Source organism: Ursus arctos, unplaced genomic scaffold (genome assembly GCF_023065955.2).
Source record: "Ursus arctos isolate Adak ecotype North America unplaced genomic scaffold, UrsArc2.0 scaffold_15, whole genome shotgun sequence".
Classification (NCBI taxonomy): domain Eukaryota; kingdom Metazoa; phylum Chordata; class Mammalia; order Carnivora; family Ursidae; genus Ursus; species Ursus arctos.
Genome location: NW_026622819.1, coordinates 34,341,310 through 34,363,564, shown reverse-complemented (window position 1 = coordinate 34,363,564; position 22,255 = coordinate 34,341,310).

The following is a 22,255-nucleotide window of genomic DNA, read 5'->3' as shown; positions in this document are numbered from 1 at the left end:
TTCCCAATAGTTTTCAGTCAATTTTCTTTGGCTTTCTAAGTTATCATCCTCAGCTGAAAATAGTGATAATTTTTGTTTCCTCTTTTCCACTCTATACAGCTTTTCTGCATTTCGCCTGTCAAATTGTACTGAGCAGTACTTCCAGGAAAATATTTGATAACAGTGCTGGTAGTATTCATCTTTGTTTTGTTTCTGACTTCAAAAGAAACTATTATTTTTTTAAAAATAAAAGGCTAATTGCCATCAATTAGGAGATAAAAGCACGTGAAACCCAGGGCATCTACCACTCTTTTTTATATGCTTATCTTATTTCTGTCTGATGGAATCTATTCATATTAGATTAATGCTTTCCACTCCAAACAAATTGGTTATTCTATCTCACTTCCTGAGACAGAAATCCCATTGGAAGTGATCTTTTTGTTCAGTGTTGTAATTTGATAAAATTTCAACTTAATAATAGTTAGAGAATTTGATGTCCAATTTAAAATAAAATTACTTTGGAAGAAAAGGCATCACTGCCTGGATCTTATATGAACAGCTGCTCAGTTGTCCTCAACAACACTAAAGCCAGTATCAAAATAATTCATCGGTGCTTCTTTAAGTCAGGCAGAGAACACCTCAGGAAGGGCTGTGAGTGTAGAGAATCATGATGCTTGCACTGCCACAAATGATTCTACTAGGCAGAAGATTAGAATGCAGGTGCACTGCATCCGAAACAAAGTTACCCTCATTAGGCATATTTTGCAAACATTAAAAAATTTAAAAGTACAATGTGTTGAATTATTGAGCTTAATTCCCTAACTCTGACAACAAACTAGTGAAGGATGTCTTATGTTTCCCTCTACGGAAGCTGTCAAGTGAGAAATCAGGCTTCTGGCGGGGAAACCAGTTTAGGGAACAGTGGCTGGGGCCCCTGCCGACCACACATCTCCCGAAGCGTGACATGAATGGACTGCACACAACAATGGTTGTACAACCTCCCAGGACATTTGGAATGGAAGAGAAGCAGCACACTTTCCTTCTCTGACTCCTCAGTGTGTGCTGCTGCATTCTGCAAAGTTGGAAGAGGAAAAGCTGGAAGTTATTATGTGCTAGAGTTATTAAATTTTATCATTAGCCCTTGACTATTCAATACTTACAAACTTATTTTTTGAGAGAATGTGAACTATTCATTTGAAATAGGACCTCAAGTGCTATTGATCAAAGTGTTTGATTAAACCATGTTTTCAAATGTATATAGGTAAGGATGAAAAAAACAGTAGTCAAGAGCTCTTACTTTACAGGATAGGGGTGTGTGATAAATTAAGGCGGAGTTTTCTAAAATGAGCAATCCCTACACTGAAAATTATCAGAAGAAAAATGTTTCTTACAAACATCCTGGTAAATGACATGGGTCATTTTATCTAGTCTTTTATTCTAAGGAATTATTACTTTTTGTGTAAAATATCATTATTAAATCATGATGTGTTCACAAGTTCAAGTCACAGATATTTACACCATGCTGAATACTATCCTAGTAAGGTTTACAGAGAAAATAACATTCACCAATCACACAGCCTGTAACCTAACAGAATATACTAACATCGCTCTCTTTCCTCCTATTTTCTTGTCACTGTTATCTTTGAACACTTCAAATTAGTCTTCGGTTGTAGTATTTTCTAAAGCTCTGATATTAAGCAATCCCACGTTAAAACTGAATCCAATATTCACAGCATTGATAGTTATGTTTTATATGTCTTGCCTGAAACAAATCAATATTCACAAAGGAGAGCTGTTTACACACACATGCATGCCACATCCTTTTTGTGATGCTAATACAAACTGTAATTCATTAAATGGTAAGAAGTTAACAGCCCCCAAACAATAATTCTCTGAAAATACTAAAACATAAAAAAACACTCCACATGCACTTGAACATTTAGCCCATTTTCTGCTATTGCTAGTTAGTGACTTTGAGGGGGGAGAAAAGTCAAAAGACTTTTGAGTACACAAATATTATATTTGGCCATGAAAGTGTCAACAGTGACGCATAGAGTGATATGAATAACCCTTGGAAACAATTATCCTGTTTTGATGTTATTCTAGATCCCTGAACAGAGAGAATGAGTTTTGAGTCAGCCACCTGATCATGGGCAAGGCACTTAACACATTCAGACTTGTTTTCTCAGCTGTAATATCAGTGCGTGTGTGTGTGTGTGTGTGTGTGTGTGTGTGTGTGTGTGTGTGTGTCTGGTGGAGCAACATTACTAAATAATGTTATCATCTCTTTCTAGTTCTAACCTTTCATGCCTGTGAGCTGATTATTATATCTTTCTTCAGCTCTACATTTATCACGTTTGATCCATTTTAGACTCTGCTTGCCCTACGCACTCTAACTTGGCAATTGTATTCATTCCCACGATCCCAATCTTACTGCCTAATCCTGAACTCTTGATTCATTTTCCTAACTGCCCTGAACGTTCCCATCAGGATGCTCATTCAGTCATTCCTTCATTCGTTCCACACATTGTTTATGCTTATTTTCTTTTTTATATTTTTATTTTATTGTGTATTTATTTATTTATTTATTTATTTTTTAAAGATTTTATTTATTTATTCGACAGAGATAGAGACAGCCAGTGAGAGAGGGAACACAAGCAGGGGGAGTGGGAGAGGAAGAAGGCAGGCTCCCAGCAGAGGAGCCTGATGTGGGACTCGATCCCATAACGCCGGGATCACGCCCTGAGCCGAAGGCAGACGCTTAACCGCTGTGCCACCCAGGCGCCCCCTATTGTGTATTTATTATATGCCATGTTATAGGGAATAAATGGAAAGGAAGATTTAAAAAGTGTCTACTTTACAGGCTTTCAATTATAAAATGAATAAGTCAGGGGGGTAAAAGGCATAGCGCAGGGGTTATAGTTAATGATATCATAGTAACGTTGTGTGGTGACAGTCGGTAGCTACACTGGGGGTGAGCAGAGCGTAGTGTGTAGACTTGTTGAATCACTATGTTGCAAAATGGAAACTAAGGTAACATTGCGTGTCAGCTCTACTTCCAAAAAATTTTTTTAAATAGTTATATCAAGAGATGAAAAAAAGGGGTCTATTTTAATAAAATCTACTATTTTTAAAGCTTCATTATGTTCCAGAACAAACTCCCCTCTGAAATCTGTGTTTAATCCTATATTCCCATCGTTCAACGAATGCCACCAGACCACATCTCAATTTATGACACTCCCTGGGACAAGGGACCATAAACGTTTTGGCCACTCCCTTTACATTCAGTCCCAGAGTCTTGGGATTTCTATTTTAGGAATAATTCTTCTACATCACTGCCATTGCTTTAGGACGCTCCACTTCTTTTACTCAACAAACCTACATTAATCGTCTAATTTGTTAATATTATTCTGCCTAAAAATCCACAAAGTCCTTATGAAGTTTCACTTCCACACATGCATCATTTCACATTTAAGGCACATCGAACCCTCAATTCTCTCTCTAACCTGACAGAATGAATCATACTCTTAGTACCTCCATGTGCTTACTTTTCCAACATGAAAGACTCTAGGACCTAACACAAACCATTTTAATAAAAATTAGATTTATGTTTACAACATGACATGAAAGTTGTAAGCCACAAAGAACAGAGATTACCCAAATGGCTGAGCAAAAGCTATGCAGCGTGGGTATATAAAAGGTAAAATTTGCGTAAGTGGGCTGTTTTTCAACTCCTATTACTCATATACGTTTTTGTTGCACAAGATATTGTATCTCAACCACTACTGTCAAAGACCGTTTTCAAATACAAAGGAAAGAAATATTAAGGTATGTAACCATGTCAACGCATGAAAATTGACTATTACGTATTTTAAGTAGCTGATGGTAAATGGTAACCTTGGTGGGAGTCAAACGCAAAAAGGAAAGTTAAACTAGTTCTGCCTGATTGGTTCTCTAAATGTCACTTTATTTGAAAAGATCATATAAGCAGGGCTCTTTTTCTTTATCTCTCCATATTTCTTAATGTTCTTTGAAGTTTGAAGTTCTTCTCATGACAGAACTGGATGTATGAAATATCAGTGCTTTGCTTTTTTCAGAGTGGGAGGAATGAGGTGGACTCATCATTGTACCTCACAATCTCTTTTTATCCATGATGTACCTAGTAAAAGAATTTCACGAACTTTAGATTTTTCTTCACTTTTGTCTCTAGTTTTTTATCATTTTGAATTTATTAATGTCAGTTTTGCAGAAAGCACCTCACACTTGGATTCAAATATGTCAACCAAGAATGTTTGCCTGAACATTTTGTAAGAATTTACAATGTGCCAAGCATTGTTCTTAGCACAGCAAATGGATTAACTGATTTAATCTGCAAATCAACCTTACCAGTAGACTTTAAAAATTTTTTTAATCTAAAATGTATACACAAGCGAAGTGAGGCACACAGAGATTAAGCAATTTGCCGAAGGTCATAGAGCAAGGAAACACTGCAGGCGGGATCCGAGCCAGCAATCTGGCTCCAGAGCAGAGGTTTAAAAGCTATTGAGAGACTCGTTGGCTTATAGAATTTACCTTATGGATCTGGATTTGAAGCAGAAAATCAATAATACTGAAGAACTTTTACCTTATAGGGCCATTTCATAAATAATCATGGTAAGTTTCTAGGATGGAGGAGAAATCATTTGTCAGGAGAATTTAGAGAGACCACAGAAATCTAACTCATTATGGGGACTGAAGAGATCCAAGGACAGGATGAATTTCATAAATATCAGTAGCACTTTAACTGGTATTTCTCCCTTTTCCAAACTAGAACAGCTACAGACTCTGATCTCTGATCTGATCAGATTTGCCCCCAAACCCCCAAACCCCCAAACCTCCGGTCTCTTCCTGGATTAATGGTTTTGCAGGAGCAAGGTTGGTAAGCTCAAACCCAAGCTCAAATCGAGTTCTTTTCTTTGTAAAATAGTAATAGTACTGGTACCTACAACAGAGTTGTTGGAAGGATCAGTGCGATATTCCACGTAATGTTTACTGTAGAGCCTGATACAGAGCAAATAAGGTCAGCTACTAGTGTTGCTCTTAATAGCCTTATTATTTCTTTTATAAATTTTTACCTTGTTGCCTACTCTCCCTCTTCCCTAGCTGCTGGCTCGCCTTCCTAACATTTAAGCTAATTTCTAATTGATGATTATCAATAGCCAAAGTCCTTGCTCACCTACACTGAGGTATCTTTCTTGTTTATATACAGTCATCCACTATCTCAGCTGAAAATCTTTTGGGAAATAGAATGTTTCTTTGGACGGTGAGGCCAGGTCAGCCTTCATGTTGGGAAGTACTTCGTGAGTCCGTGCCCTCAGACAAACAAAAGGACATATTCTATTCTGAAACACAAGGTTGTCTCATTTAGCTTCGGGATTAAACAAAGGAGAAGAGGGAGATAATAGTTCAGGAGCATCTACTCTGTGTTTGGGGCTGGATAAACATGCTCACAGTCTCATATTTCCAGTGACGGGTGAAGTCATTACCCCCCCGCCATGTTACAGATGAGGACAGTGACACTGGAAATGATAAGTCACCTCCCCCAAGCACCACACTTCTCTATTTGACTCAAAGTTCACGAGCTTTCTATAGCTCCAAGCAGTATATCTGAGCAGACGTCATTAAGACAATTCAAAATAGTCTGGTGACTCACAATAGACAATTCTGAAAGAAAAGGCACAGAAACCATCGTTCAAATAACAGTAAGACCTTCGCAAACAGTAAAACTGGTTTTGCAGAATGCCCGGAGCTGAAAATAAATAAAAAGAATTTGTAATCTTGAAAATTTTGCATTCTAAAATTATTTAGTATGTTTTTCAGAGCTGAAATGATAGAATTATTGTAATGCTTTCATCTATTTGTGGAAAAACGATGGTCTGGATAACCAGGACCCAGAGCTCCCCTCAGTACTACAAACACCACCAGCATTCTCCCCTTTAAATTCATATTCTGTGTTTTCTTTCCCCTTTCAAGGTGGTTCTTGTCATTAATTTTTTTTTATTCCCTTTCTCATCCCTTCTTCCTAGCCTAGGATGAGCCCAGCAAAACTTGCAAGATTGATATTTAGACATAAATACAATATTCGGCAACCAGGCTTGTCTATATCTTCCTAAGAAAGAAAGCTTATTAGAGCTTTCCAAATATAACAAGAACTGCCCCCTCCCCAGATTCAGGAGTAACATTTGTCAATTCTATGGAAGAATATAGATAGCATTGCTCTCTTGCATTCAGTCTATTTAGTCTGGGGACCCAGCATTATTTTGCTCTTCCCTCTTATCTTTTGTAGTTCTTATTGCTTATCCGGCTCATATATTCTCCTATCAGATGATGCCGGCATTCATTTAAGGCTCCTCGCTTCTTATAAAGACATATGTATGTTAAGAGCATAGGTGTCTTTCAGGCACTGTCATGCATATAAAATTTGTTTTCTGACTTGTGTTGTCTGACCATGCTTAGCTTAGCTGTATTAATCTTTTTGCCTCCAACTGGACAGTTAGCCCCTTCATTCATGTTACAAATATTTATTGACTGCCTTATATACCAGGCACAGTAGAGACTGACTAGGCTATGGCTTCCCCAGTAGAATCTGGCACAAAGCTGGACATGTGGTAGTTGATATATATGCAGTTACTTGGTTCATTGAAATTAACAATGAAAATATGAAACTCAAGCCAACAACAGCCTATCTTCATGGCCACAGAGAATGTGTAATTAAAATCATCAGTTTTGTCTATATCCAGGATATGGACAGAAGCCAGATTGTAAAAGTTTTTTAAAGCATGGATTATAAGACAGGATGAATTTCTCTATACTTTCATCATAGTTACCAGTCATAGATGCAGCTCCGATAATCAAATCAGTAGTATAAACTTTTAGTTCACAAATATGTAAGTCAATAAACATGCATTTATTTATTCATTCAACAAGCATTTGTAGCACTTGTTATGAGCACCGACCATGTGCTGGGCCACATATGAAGGAGCAGGACAGAAAGGAATCTTACATTCTATGGGGAAGATGATACTCAAACAGAAAATTTCAATGAACGGTCCCAGTTATCAATACAGACATGTACAACAGACTATGAAGGAGTAGGACAAAATATACAATTTTCTTCTTCATTGTGGAGTGGAAATCAGAGACACAACGGCTTAGCCAGCACTAAGCTGATATTCAAAGTGATGACCAGAGGTTTAGAGGAGAGGCAAGGTGTGCAGTGGGCTGCCAGGGTAAGAGGGAGCATGGGAGACTCTCAAGGCAAGAGATATTGTAGGCAAAGGCAGCAGCCATTGTTTTCCAAGGCGGGAGTGTCTTGTGAGTGGAGAAAGTAGCGGTAAGTGAAATGGGGCAGACATAGGACCTGTAAAGCGGGCAGCCTCCTGAGCCATGGATGGAGCTCGAACATAATCTATGAAAGGTGGTAAGACCTTGAGACTTTAAAGTGGAGACCTGGCATGATCTACTTCGAAAAAGCAGAAGAAGAGTATAGAGGCACCAATACTGGAGGCTGGGAAGACCTGTGAAGAAGAATAGTACTAATAATGTGGGTACTCCTCTGTGCTGGGGCAAAACCATAGCATCGTTTCTGAGAGTTTCTTTTTTTTTTTTTTTAAGATTTTATTTATTTATTCGATAGAGACAGAGACAGCCAGCGAGAGAGGGAACACAAGCAGGGGGAGTGGGAGAGGAAGAAGCAAGCTCATAGCAGAGGAGCCTGATATGGGGCTCGATCCCATAACACCGGGATCACGCCCTGAGCCGAAGGCAGATGCTTAACCGCTGTGCCACCCAGGAGCCCCTTCTGAGTTTCTATTCCTTCCTGTCCACCCTCCCAACAAGTGGAAAGGAAAACAAATAATTTACACTTACGTAGATAAAACAGCCATAACCTAAAAAATTTTTTTAAATTATGTAATTACCTCCAGCTGGTGATTACTGGGTATGTTAAGAAAAACAAAACTTTGGAGCTTTCTGTTTTTCTCCTAGACTTACAAAAAAACAAAAGAAAACAAAACTAAACAACAACAACAAAAAAAAAAAACCCCAAAACAAGATTTGACATTTTTTGAGATGTTATCTCTGCTTCTTCAGTTTAATATTTGTGTGTGTGTGTGTGTGAATTTAGACATACATTTTCTGGGAAAGAATCAGCCATGTGGAAATAAAGCTTGTTTGTTTGTTTGTTTGTTTGTTTGTTTGTTTGTTTGTTTTGGGGTTTTCTTTATAAGCCATACTTGTGACCAGGAAGTTGTATTTAGTTGGCCACATTTGGCTTAGTCCATAAGTGATGTCCCAGTCAGTTTTCAGTTAAGGAAGAAAAAAAAAAAAAACCCAGTAAACACTCTAAATACACCAAATAGAATGGTATCTGATGTGCACATTAGTTGTTTACAAATCACAGCAAAGCCTGCATGGTCAGAGCTCAGACAAACCCATTTCTGGCTTCCAGGAAATCTGGCCATTACAGTTTCAAGAAACCACTACAGATGAGTTCATTGCTCGCCACACTTAAGCAGGTGAATTGCAGAATGCCTGGCATCTGCTGATGTGTCCCCTATCTGCTCTCAGCCGAAGTTCAGTGAGCACCCATCGCTGTCAAAGGAGTAGTGATGTCTACTTCTCTTCCACCTTTTACGCTGTGCATAACTCTCAGTGGTGAAACCTAAGCTAGGGATGGTGAGAGAGCCCATCAAATATACTTTCCAGGCTTCCAGCCCTTGTCTCACAAATGGTGTGTGTAGAAGAAATGAGAACGGTGTTCAGATGACAGCGTGGCCGCGCCACGCTGGGGGCCTTTCACACTGATGTGGCTTATGTGTGCAAAGAGAGGCTCAAGGCTCATAAAGTGAATAGATTCTACTGAAGTTTGAATACTTAATAAGCAAAAGGCTATAATAATCAACACTAATTGCAGTAAAATGTAGTCACTGGCTAATTTAAGAATTATTTCGAATAGTGTTATCCAGCTTGAATATCTACAGGTTTCATTTTAATCTTTTACCTTGTGACTACTTAAAAATACCAGTTGAATTTCATCTGAAAAAAACTGCCATTAATCTGTCAGTGAAAAGGGCATTGAACAAAATGCAATTATTTTGGAAATTCATAAATATACTTCATAATGAAGCTATCATAGAAGTACTATATGCAGAAGACTGTTTTTCAAGGCTGATTTTGAGGGGTTTTTTGTTTCAAAATTTAGTTACTAGACATCTACCATTTAGACCTGTTTTCTCTTTCCTTTTTTATAAACCTGCAGAGTTAAATTGGACAGTAAAGACTTATTAAATATGAAATAGGTTCTCTAAAATTATTTTTCCTATACAGATAATTAGAAAATATTGTTTGTTTTCTATTTAAACTTAATTTGGAATAAATTATACATAAATGGTATATTAGTAATTTTTAGAAATTAGCTAATTATTTCTTATATTAAAAATAGAAGACATTTTTATTTAGATTATAAAATCACTTATTAGCATTATAAACTATGGCTAATACCATAAAGATAACTTTTATAAATATGATTCTAATTATGCCCTTCGGCACAGAACACAAAAATAAATTCCTTATTATAAAAAAGAAGTAATTATGTTAAAACTATAATGTTCCTGTTGCCATAATAATAATTGTAATAATAATAATAATAAATCTTAATTGCCATGAAGAAACTCAAGTAATGATCTCTAAAATTTATGTTCCATATAAGTCCCACAATTAAAGTGCTTACTTTTGGGGTATCTGGGTGGCTCAATCAGTTAAGCATCCAACGCTTGGTCTCAGTTCAGGTCATGATCTTGGGGATGTGAGATTGAGCCTATGTGGGGCTCTGTGCTCAGTGCAGAGTCTGCTTGAGATTCTTTCTCCCTCTCCTTCTGCCCCTCCCCACCCCACGCATGTGCTCTCTAAAATAAATAAAGTCTTTAAAAAATATATAAAGTGCTTACCTTTCAGTATCAATTAAACAATAGTAATAAAATCTAAAAGGAATCAAATATATGTAAAATTCTAACCAAAATAATATAATTCAATAATCACGTTACCTGCTTCATAGAACTGTTATAATAATAAAATGAAGTAACCGAGGGGCATTATTGTTATTATTCTTGTACTAAAGAGGGATTATTGAAAGCTTCTTGGAATGTAGAGAAAATTACAAAATGTGTGCCATTGATGTAATAAGAAAATAAGAGTAAAATTAGAAAATAAAATATTGATATACTGTTTATAATACAAAATTCTCTAAAAAACAGGTTTACTACTATTTCTGATATCATTTCATGACACAGGGCTTATTGAACCTTATAATCAGAATCTTACCTACTTTGCTTATTGAATTAGTGGCTATAATGAAGCAGGAACTCTACTAAGAACTGGAAATACTTAGGAGGTGTTTTTCAATGAAGGTTTAAGATAATTAATATGAATATGTTCTATTGGAGCTTATAGTCAGATGGTAGGGACAAGCATTGGTGAAATATTCAGACAAACAGCTCTATCACCATTAATTGTGAAAATGGCAATGGTGGAGATGTACAATGCTCTTTAAGAATAAACAACATAGTGATGTGACTCAAGCTTGATGTCCAGAATGACATTTAAAATAAAATCTGAAATAGTTATTATTAGGAGTTCTGAATCAGATTATTATTATAAATCAGATTATTATAATATATATTATATTATATATGTTATATGATATATATTATATATTATATAAATCAGATTATTATTATAAGTAATAATAATAATGATAATAATAATAATGTTACCTGCTATCTGGGAACTCACATTAGTAAGGTGACTACCTGTGAGAGACTATCAGTGGATGTGAAACAAAATAAACCTATAAAACATTAAGGTTTGGATTATGTTCACGGCTCATACACTCTGATGACAACAAAACAAAACAAAATTCATAAACTCATGAAGCTAATCCTGGGTTTATTATTTGTTTGAATTCACAAAATTTGTATACAGGTACTTGACATTATGTTGAGTGTTTCTCAAAGTGGAATCCCAGGACCATATGAAAAACAATCAACAGAGAAGCTTATTAAAATGCATTTTCCTGGGATGTCTGAGTGGTTCTGTCAGTTAAGCATCTGCCTTTGGCTCAAGTCATGATCCCAGGGTCCTGGGATCAAGTCCCGCCTCAGGCTCCCTGCTCAGCGAGGAGCCTGCTTCTCCCTCTGCCTGCTGCTTCCCTGCTTGTGCACATTCTCTTTTGCATGTGCTCTCTCTCTCTGGCAAATAAATAAATAAAATTTAAAAAATAAATAAATAAAATAAAATGCATTTTCCTGACCTTCTGGATGTCCTATTCATACATACTAGATGAGAACCTCTGAAGTGAAACCCATACATTTGCACTTTACTAAACTTCCCTGATTGTATTTATGCATGCTAAATTTTGAGAATCACAAATGTAGACACAGGGGTACACCTTTACTGTTCCCATGTCTCTGCCAAGATCAATAAAGAAAGAATTTCTGCTTTCTTTGCCACTTGAAGAAAGTTGGAATAAGCACTCTAGAATTCTCCATGACCTTTACTTTCTTCCTTCTACTGGAGGAAGTATACCTTATCTGTTTGGTAAAATTAAGGAAAGTCTGACATTCATAGAGTCCATTGACAAAAGCCAGAATCACTGCATTAAAATGAAATAGACATAGAAATGGCTTTCTCATTTTCCTTTCTCTTGAGCTATCACTGTCTTAAGCAGAACAATTTTTCTCCTCCTCTTCGGCTATCACGTGAAAAACTCACTGAGGTGGACCTCTTTCTCCATGGAAAAGTTTGCAATCCCAGGTGAAACGGTATTTAAATTCACTTCAGAGGCAAAGATAGGAGACAATGCCACATCTAATCCAGGTTCATCAGAAATTTTTGTATTACAGGTAGTAAAGCTGTTACTTTTATTTTATTTGCCACCTTGCAACTTGGTCAGAAGCCAGGATGTGGCAGATGAAGGATTTCCAAAAGAGTACATGAACATAGTTTAATATTGCAAATTCCAACACATTAAAAGTCAAGTAAGCATCTCTACAACTTTTAAGGATTTCACCTTCAAAAAAGGAAGAATATGTTGAGTAAACATCTCTACAACTTTTAAGGATTTCACCTTCAAAAAAGGAAGAATATATGATGCTTTTTTACAAGTCTATGATTATACTTAATCAAGTTTATTTATCAAGTTAATACAAAGAATATAAGATCCCTGATATTAACCCTTAGCACAATTAAAGTATCAAAGACCCCTCCCACACATGTATTATGTTATGCCACGTCTTTAACAATATTGAAAATGGAAGAGAGGAGATCATTAGTGCAATAGTTCAAAACGATTTCCCATCAGTGAAAGCCATGGGTTTCCAGACTAAGGGGCCCAGAGAGCGGCTAGATAAAAGCAGCTTGGCTTAAGGTCCATGATTTTGAAACTTTAGATCACTGAGGTAATGAGAGGATTCTGCAAGCTCCCAGAGGGCCAGGGAAAAACAGCTCACATACAAAGGATGAAGAATCAGAACACTTTTTGACTTTTCAAATACTCCGGGAGCTAGTAGGTAATGGAGTAATGCCTTTAAAATCTGGAGGATGATTTTGCAATCTAAAACTCTATGTGTAGCCAAACTATCAATCAACTGTGAGGGTAAATCGAACAATGCAGGGTCTCCCATTTATTTATCTCCCATAAATCCTTTCTCGGTAAGCTACTGAAGAATGTTCTCTACCAAAACAATGGTGGCAAGCCTCTGAGTACAGAAAGCAAAAGTATTGATGCGGGTCTAGAGAGGATAATGGTGAAGGGAAATCGGAGAATTGTTAACAGTGGACCAGATGTGCAGGGCAATTAGCCTAGATAAAAGATCTCCAAGATGGATGTCTCCAAGAAAAGGAAACTGAGCTAGCAAGTCACCTCATATGATTGGCTTTGTGGAAAATAGTACTGAAAAGTCTTGCTTGGTGTAGGAAGAATTAAGAACAGGTACCAGGAAATTAAGCAAAGAAGAAAACAAAGCAGTTATTAAATCCTAAAGAAAAAAAAAAGCAAAATCACAATACATTACACATAATCACAACACATTACAACCCTCATCTGTGAATAATATTTTCATAAGTGTAAATTATAACACCAAATACCAATATATTAAAATTTTCAGGGATGGGAGAAGAGAACAAGATAGGATGGGAAGTGAGTGAGCTAAACCATCACACTATAATGGGAAAACAATAATACCTAAAACTGATAGATCAGACATAAATATGTTAAGTATTTAAAAAAGCAATGATGTGTAAGTGCCAGAATATGGAGTTCAAGTTTTCAGATGGTTGATCCTGGGATGGATGAAGGATGAAGTAGGGAAAGTTCTTGCAGGTAACTACAATATAGATATTTTGGTACCAGTTGCTATATTAAACTATGTTCATGTATTCTTTTGGGAAAAAATTTTTCATAAAAACAATTTTAAGGGTTTAACTAATATGCAATAATATAATTAAATATAAAATGCTTAACATTGATGATAATCTCACAATAAATGGAGAAAGAAAAATATTTCTCCCCCATCAGATAAACAAAGCTTATAAAGAAGAGTGAATGAGAGTGTCGAGATTTGATGAGGATATAGGGAAAGGTTGGTGAGGATATGAAATGTTCAGGAGGACAATTTAACAAAGTAACTCAGGAATTCATGAGATGTACTTTTCTGAACTATAGAATCTTTGCTTTTCTCTCTTGACCTAGAAGAATAAATGGACAACTCGGTAAAAGTCAAAGATAGTCATTGTTTCATTGTTTATGATTGTAATTATAGCCTAAGAATCAACTACAGAAGATTGGTCAAATCAAGTCTTTGTTAAAATATCTTCTTCTTGAAGCTTTCTCATAGCGGGCCAGTTAAAAATGGAAACTCTCATTCTCCTTAGCTAGTCTTTTGAAAATTTCCGCATAGCACTTACCTGCATATGACGTACATGGCTTATCTGGCATGGTTTACTCACTGGTTTACTCATGGCAGCCTCTTCCCACTAGACTGTAAGCTCCATGAGGACAGGGACTTTTCAAAATTCCTAACTGGGTGGTTCAGTTGGTTAAGCATCTGCCCTCAGCTCCGGGCATGTTCCCAGGGTCCTGGGATCGAGTCCCACATCAGACTCCCTGCTCAGTGGGGAGTCTGTTTCTTCCTTTCCCTCCCCCCTGCTCTCCTCTCTCTCACACACACTCTCTCAAATAAATAAATAAAATCTTTAAAAAAATTCCTAGCTGTATCAACAATACCTAATGGTATTGTATTAAAGTAGTATATGCTTAATGAATATTTTTATTAAAATAATACAACAGAATAATATGGAGATGTTATTTTATGATGTAGAATTAAGTTTATTGGTCTGGAGATGTATTTACTACATATTAGGTGAGAAAAGAATAGATATAGGGTATAATTTGACTTCAATAAAGATTGCAAATATTTGCGTGCATAGAAAAGGAAGAGAATCAAATACATTGTCAATTTATGTATTTCTATTTTGCCTATCTTTATTTCCTGAACTTTTTCTAAGGAACATGTATTATATATGCAATGAAAAATAAAAACCATTTCATGTTTAATTCATAAGATAACCATTATGAGTCCAAGTATTTTAGGAATGACAATGATAGAATTTACTCTTTTTCCATAATGCCTCTATAAAGCAGATTCCAAGTTGATTTAGTGAGTGTAACACCTTGACTACTGTTCAAGCACCTCACCCTCCCAGAGACTGGAAGCAATTGCTCTGGTAGGCAATACTGTTGGCTGACAACAACTTCACAATTTACAAACTGATGACCAATTACTAGGGGTGAGGTTTTTAACATAAATGAAAGTCAATAGTTATCTTCTGGGCAACAGAAGAAGAAGAGCAGTTTTCTCACTAAAACCTCCTCTATCATCTCATAACTGGCTTCCGCGACATTGTGCTCAGTTACCCTCTAATGGGGCCACCTGGGCCCTGAATTCAAGCATCTAAGCATCTAAGACACTCAAAATTCTTCTGAGCAAGAGAGTCTAGAGTGTGATTTAAGAGTTAGGACCTAACTCCCTGGTTTTGAATTCCAGCTCTGCTGCTTACTAGCCATGCGTTGATTTGGGTCAATTTGTATAAATTCACCGAGCCTCAGTATTTCTCAACTATGAGGCCAATTGGAGAACTACTCCTTAGAGTTCTTATCAGTTAGTACATGACTTAAAACATATAAATTATTACCAATATTGCTTAGCAAATCTCTCTCTCTATGCATTGACTAATTATATTTATCCATATATATGAATATATATTCAATTAGCATTTACTGATACATATTATGTATGTGTATTATATACATATATATGTATTTTAATATAATAGTATTTACTATTTCTAATCACATTGGATACCAAGAGTTAACCAGGGGGTTCCATCCTGATTTGCACAATGATCTAGGATGAATACTAATGTCTCATGAGGACATGAGTACAAATATTAATGTGTAACAAAACGCAAAAAAAATTTTTTGAAACAAGAAGAATTATTCACAGTGGAAAATAAAAGCACCAAGAAAGTAGAGGGAGGAAGGGCAGGTATCAAGTAGTCCAAAAGGACAGAGGGAGGATGTCTTGGAGTTTGTGTTAGGTAGTTGAAAATGGCCAAAAGAGAGAATTTAAAGGAAGGATGTTGACAGTATCCAAGATTGTAAACAAAATGTTAAAGTTATTTTGACTTCTATTTTATTGAAAACCCAGAAATTGGAGAGATTTTTTTTTTCTGGGACTATTTCTCTGAATTGCCACCACACACAGGCTGAGCTATGTGGGTTACACAGACCTTCAGGCAAAGATTACATTTCCGGTAATGAAGTACCAAGCTGAGAATTTCCTCCTTCTGAGATGCATATCCTGCTTCTAACCCAACAAATCAATAGAAACAACCAGGCAGTAGGGACAGTATGTTTCTTCACAGTATGAGGTTCCGTATGTTTGTTTTTGAGTCTGATTTCAGCCTTCCGTGTTCTCTGTGGTTTTGGATAGGTTGATCCCCCCACCTCCATCCCCATAGCCTCTGTCTCAAATAGCCAGTGAAAGAAGAATTGGGAATGTCAACTGAAACAGTTGTGCTCACTATGCATTCCACATAGCAGGCTGACACGAAATTACCATTTTGTAACGTGGATCTGGGCAAGCATTATGCCTGCAGCTTTCTAACTTGTTGATACTGCTTTGTACTTTGAAAGAATAACTTATTTTTTTTTCCTGATTTCTCACCCGAAAGTAATTTTCTTTAGCTTGAACAGCAACCATTATGGCTTCTGTTCTGTTTTCTCTGACATTCCCTGTAACATTTCTTAATGTCTTCATAATATCTAAATTATATATTTTGGGGGATGCCTGGGTGGCTCAGTCAGCTAAGCGTCTGCCTTGGAGGTCCTGGGATCGAGCCCCACATTGGACTCATTGCTCAGCAGGGAGCCTGCTTCTCCCTCTGCCTGCTGCTCCCCCTGCTTGTGTGAGCTCTCTCTCTCTGATAAATAAATAAGTAAATAAATAAATAATAAATACATTATATATTTGGGAAGGACTGAGGCCCAGCTATGATCAATATTCTATTCACTATTCTGAAACCAAAGACAGGAATTCTCTGAGGAAACCTACAACTGGAGAACTCTAAATGTTGCTGGGGTTTCCTGAAAGGAGCATGGCAATTAGAATCAAAATACTGAGGTTTATAGGAAAGTTGTATAGACTCTCTGAGCCAATTGGTTTAAAGTTACAATTGGATTAAAGATAAAGTAATAGTTAATTTTCAGGAAGGTTGTGAGGGAGATTCAATGAAAAATGTATACTATGGTGTCCACTAGAGTGGCAGACTCAGTTGTCTCTCTACCGACACCTGTGTGGCACCCAACATAGCTATGTAAATTGATTCAACAACTTTCAACTACAAGCACCTACAACTCTGCCTGGAAGGTTCCTGTGACCACCAGAGTCTTAGGAGAGGCTCTCAGTAATTAGGTAGAAAGGCTGGTGCTACTTAGCCTCTATACTTGGCCACTCCAGCGCTTACACAATGGATCGATGAATGGAAACGCCATGGTAGAAGGGATTAAGACTATGCATGGGCCAACTGCATGGGCTACCTCTCACCGAGGCTGACTTAGCTACCACTACTATTAAATGCGTGACCTGTCAATAGCAGCAGAGACTGACACAAAGTCTTGGTAAGGTACTATTCCTTAAGGAGTCCAAGATAGCCCCTGGGTGGCTAGTCACTTTTGTTGAAATTCTCCACCTAATTGGGGAGGAAGGAAGCAATTCACATTTAGTGAGGTTTATAATCTTCTACATCTGAGTTTACCACCCCTATTCACAGTCTCTCAGCCAGCATTATTATGTAAGTGCTCACAGAGCATTTAATTGATCATTATGGGATCCCATGTAACATTGCCTTGACTGAGGGGCCCACTTTATAGTGAAGGATGTGCGACAGTGTGCAACCACAGAATCTTATTAGTTCTTTGAGTATACCACATCATCCAGAAGCAACTGGCATGATGGGACGTTGAATGGCTTCTTAAATGTGCAACTGTAAGTACCAGATTGGGAAGAATGACCCTGTAGTTGGGACAGTTTTTCAATATATGATATATATTTTGAACTAGTAACAATTATGCAGTACTGGGATCCTAATAGCTAGAATAGTTGGATCTAATGACCAAGGACTGGAAATACAAGTGGCCCTTTTGAATTAAAGGACGTTCCTCCGGATATTGAAACTGGGGCAAGGATCCCCAAAATAAGTAATTTATTGAAGAGGGAAAGGGCTCACTAGTAAGCATGTACGAAGTGAGATAGAGAAGGAAAAAAATACTGGTTTATTATAGGGTTTTTACTATGAACTCGGGCTTACATCTTGTAGAGTAACTATGTGCTCACTTAAACCTGTAGTTCAGAGCTATACCAACAGGAAGCAAGAGATCTTGAATTTCCATAGATAATTTCAGTCAGTAATGGGGTCTTTAATCAATAACCTCACTCCCAGTTGCCTACTTAGGCAACTTATGGTTCCTATTTGTTCAACTTTAGGATCTGCCTGATTAAAGATTCTGGTTTCTAGCAGAGGATACTTCTATCAGATGATATAGTAAGGTTTCCTCTTAACCTAATGTCATGGCCATCTGGGCATTCATGGTCCTTCTTGCCAGGAGATCTTGAGTTTAAAAGGGAATTGTTATACTAGCAGTTGTAATTGATTCTGTTTTTTAGAAGTGGAATATCCTCTATCTAATGGTGGTAGGGAAAAGTGTGTCTAGAACTCAGAGAAGCAGCTAGGGCAGCTCTTGGTGCTTCCGTGCCTGGTAATAACCATGAATGGGCAATGTTAGAGCAATTACCACTTGACAAGGTCATGGTAATCAGGTGCTCAGACCCCTCAGTGATTTTCCCATGAGGTTAGAAACCTAGAACAGCCAAAGTGATGCCTGAGGCAGACTGGGATCTAGAATGGCTGGCAGAGGAGTCAAGGAATATGATTATGGCCTTGGACCCAGCTGAAAGAGTAAGGAGTGCCCTTGGTTATATCTTGGTTTTGTTGTTGCTGTTGTTGTTTTATAGGTAGATGATAGAGAGAGAGAAATACAAGAAACTATGGGGTAGTACTAAACTGTGTGGTATAGTTATGTATTGATATAGGCTACGAAAGGAAAGTATTAATGTGGTTGGAATAATCCAAGTTTCATATCATTAATATAGGAAATATTATCTAGATAAAGCTTTAAATAGCACTGTTAACATATTAGCTGTTACACTAATCGGGTAGTATCAAACCTTTACATATGTATATTTAACAAATATAATTATGCATATCTGCTATCTGAAAAAGCTGAAGAGATTTCTACTGGTTGAGTAAGTAAAGAGATTGTTCTAAGCTAGAAAAATACCCAAAATCATATTTTTCTTTTCTCATATATTCTACTATTATCTTACTGTTAATAATCTTCATGTGTTATAAAATATCTTAACTTCAAATTTTCGTCTCTGAAATTATTATAGAATTCTTAGTAATCAAGCATAATACATATTGACTTTTCATAATAAATCAGTGTTTAAGATATATTCTTTTATGAAATGGGTCACTTTAAAAGATTTTGAAGCTTTAAAGACTCCTTTCTTAGGAATTCTTCATACCTGATTTACTTGCTAATTTCCTCCCTCCATAGGGGACCAATATTCATTTATATAGAACTTGGCACAGCCATCTGGCAAAATAGCTAAATCAAGAATCACCTCTGGAAATACTTTTGACAAGAATTATTTCCTAGAAAGTTGTTGTAATGTTATTCAATTGGCCCCCATACATTCGGTATATGGCATTGTGATACTAAATTCCAAAACATTGGTGACACACTCTCTCTCACCCTCTGTCTAATATAAGATAAAGGATAGCTTAAAAAATTTTACATTAAGGTTTAATGTCCAATTTATAATTTCACATACTCAAGGATGATAAAGTAAAGGGAAACTAAATGAGATTCATAAAACTCAATTTGGTTACCCCGTCTCGGGTTTGTGATATATTTATTACTTAGGTTTTTTTTAAGTTGCCTCATAATTTTTGAAAACAGGTGTGACATAAATTATACATATCTTAATATTTAATATGTACAAGATTTTATGATAGAGTGATTTCAATACATCAGACATCAGCCAGCTAGCATATGCTAAGGATTTACTGGGTATGGAATCCCTTGTTATGTGATGTGGATAGATGGAAGAGAAGAGATTAATTGCTTCAAGAAACTAGACATGCAAAGATAAAATCTACTACCTTTGCCTTCAAGGAGCACACAGTCTAGTAAGAATGGCAGATGACTGAACAATACCCATAAGAAAGGCTGTAAAAGGAAATATGTACAAAATGTTATGGCGACCCAGAGTACAGTTAAGGTTCCGTCTGAGCAGGTCAGGGAAGATAGTTTGAGAAGAGATGAAACTGGTAGTGAGTCTTCTAGGACTATAAATTGCAGGAAAAGATGTGGAAGAATGATATGTAACGTTGAGGACTTGCAGGGCAAAGACTTGAATCTGCAAGAAAGAAGGCATATTTTGATCATGAGATGTCCTCTGATATGACTGGAACATGGGTGCCTGTGAGGAGATGAGTGGAAATGAGTTTGCGCAGGCAGGCAGTAATGTGATTTCTTTGGAAGATTCCTTCATTATCTTTAAAAAAAAATTTGTGGTATTTTGATTCTTTTATCTAAATCTACCATTTTATTTTCATATAAAACTGGCTCTCCAAGCAAATAGTTGATTCAAATAAGAGATCCCAGAAGACTTACCAAGTTCCTTTTATTTCAGGTTTAACCATCTTAGTTCCATATGCTTCTGAGAGTCTGAGAAGCAGAAGAGTATGATAAGAGGTTCGAAATAAATGAGAACACCTAAGAGTTATTTGAATGACACAAATGAACTACGCTGTAATTATTGGTTAGTACTAGAAAATTTACTACTGAATCTTTCTGGCTTTGGAGACTTCCTTTTAGCTGAGTATCATATAAACTCGGCTTCCACTCCTGATTCTTGGGCATTGCTTCAGTAACTCTAAATTAGTTCCGGCCATGCACTTATGTCATGAAGAGATATTTATATTCTGAAGGAAAAATGTATATATTATGCCCAAAGAAAAAATTTCTGAAATGTTTTTGGTCACAATATAATGCAATTCCTAGTCTTTCCATTGTCAAAATACCAAAGTATACTGTTAACAGAGAAAGGATAAACGTACATTCTGTCTTCAGAATAAAGTCAGGAGCTGAACAATTTGTGTTGTTGTTGTTGAGCAATGAATAATAGGCTTTTGAGAACATTTACTTTACTGAAAAAAATAGAATAGCGTAGTCAAATCCATTTTCAATAAAAAACTAAAATGTTTGTGAAATGCATAAGGCTAGGACTTCAGGTATCCAGCTGTTTTCTTCCACAAGCTAGTATCATACAATTGGATTTTGTGACTGAAATAATCACCCTTCTGTATTTCCTCAGCCAGTTCAAAGTGTTGACCTTATGGTACTTTATACCTCTTAAAAGAGTAAAAAAAAAAAAAAAAAAAAATCAAAGCTTATTTTTCAAGTAAAGATGAATATTTTTGATGTAAATTTGTGGAATTGATTACATATATAAGACAACTAGCTCTTCAGATGAAATTTTATATTTAAATATTTCCCTTATTTCTCTTATAGAAAAGATATATTAGATGATAATTAAATTAAGATTTTTAAAATGACATTAAAGAAAGTTTTTGACATTTTGTATTGTGAGAATAAAAATGCATTGTTGTATTAAATTCCAGAACATTGGTGCCCAAAAAGCCATTCTTAGAAACATTAAAAACCGAAAGAGACCCAGAAGATACTCTGTGTGGCTCTGATTCTTCTGAGGTCACTTTCTAATCCCGATGATTGACAGAATCCACCATAAAGTCTGTCCAACCAATACAGGTCAGGACAACAATATTATGTCAGAAAGAATTTTTTATAACAGCATAAAATTTAGTCATGTCATAAAACGTGAATCGTAAATTGGTGTCATGTAAGACAACAAAAATTAATTAAATAGCTGTTTTCTTGGGGCGCCTGGGTGGCACAGCGGTTAAGCGTCTGCCTTCGGCTCAGGGCGTGATCCCGGCATTCTGGGATCGAGCCCCACATCAGGCTCTTCCGCTATGAGCCTGCTTCTTCCTCTCCCACTCCCTCTGCTTGTGTTCCCTCTCTCGCTGGCTGTTTCTATCTCTGTCGAATAAATAAATAAAATCTTTAAAAAAAAATAGCTGTTTTCTTCATCATACTGGCACTTACTGATCTTTTGATTTTCAACTTATTCAATTAAACTTACATCAGTATTATCAAACTGGCAATTGGTCCAGATGCCTAATTCCAATGTACACGGAGGAGAAATTAGTGATTTAATGCACTCACATTTTGTACTACTTACAAAAAATGCAGTGTTCTTATTGACCTTTATGGTTCAAGTTGTGATGATCCATGTAGCATACTATCACTCATGAAAATGCAGGGACTAGAATTTATACTCTTCAAGTAAAATAAGCTGACTTTTGTTTACTGTGTACTAAAAAACTGGAGCTAGGTAGGGAAACTGAGCCCAATTCTCATTTTGTAGCTAAGCACGTCCGTCTGAATCTTCCTAGAGTTGCTCAGTTAGTC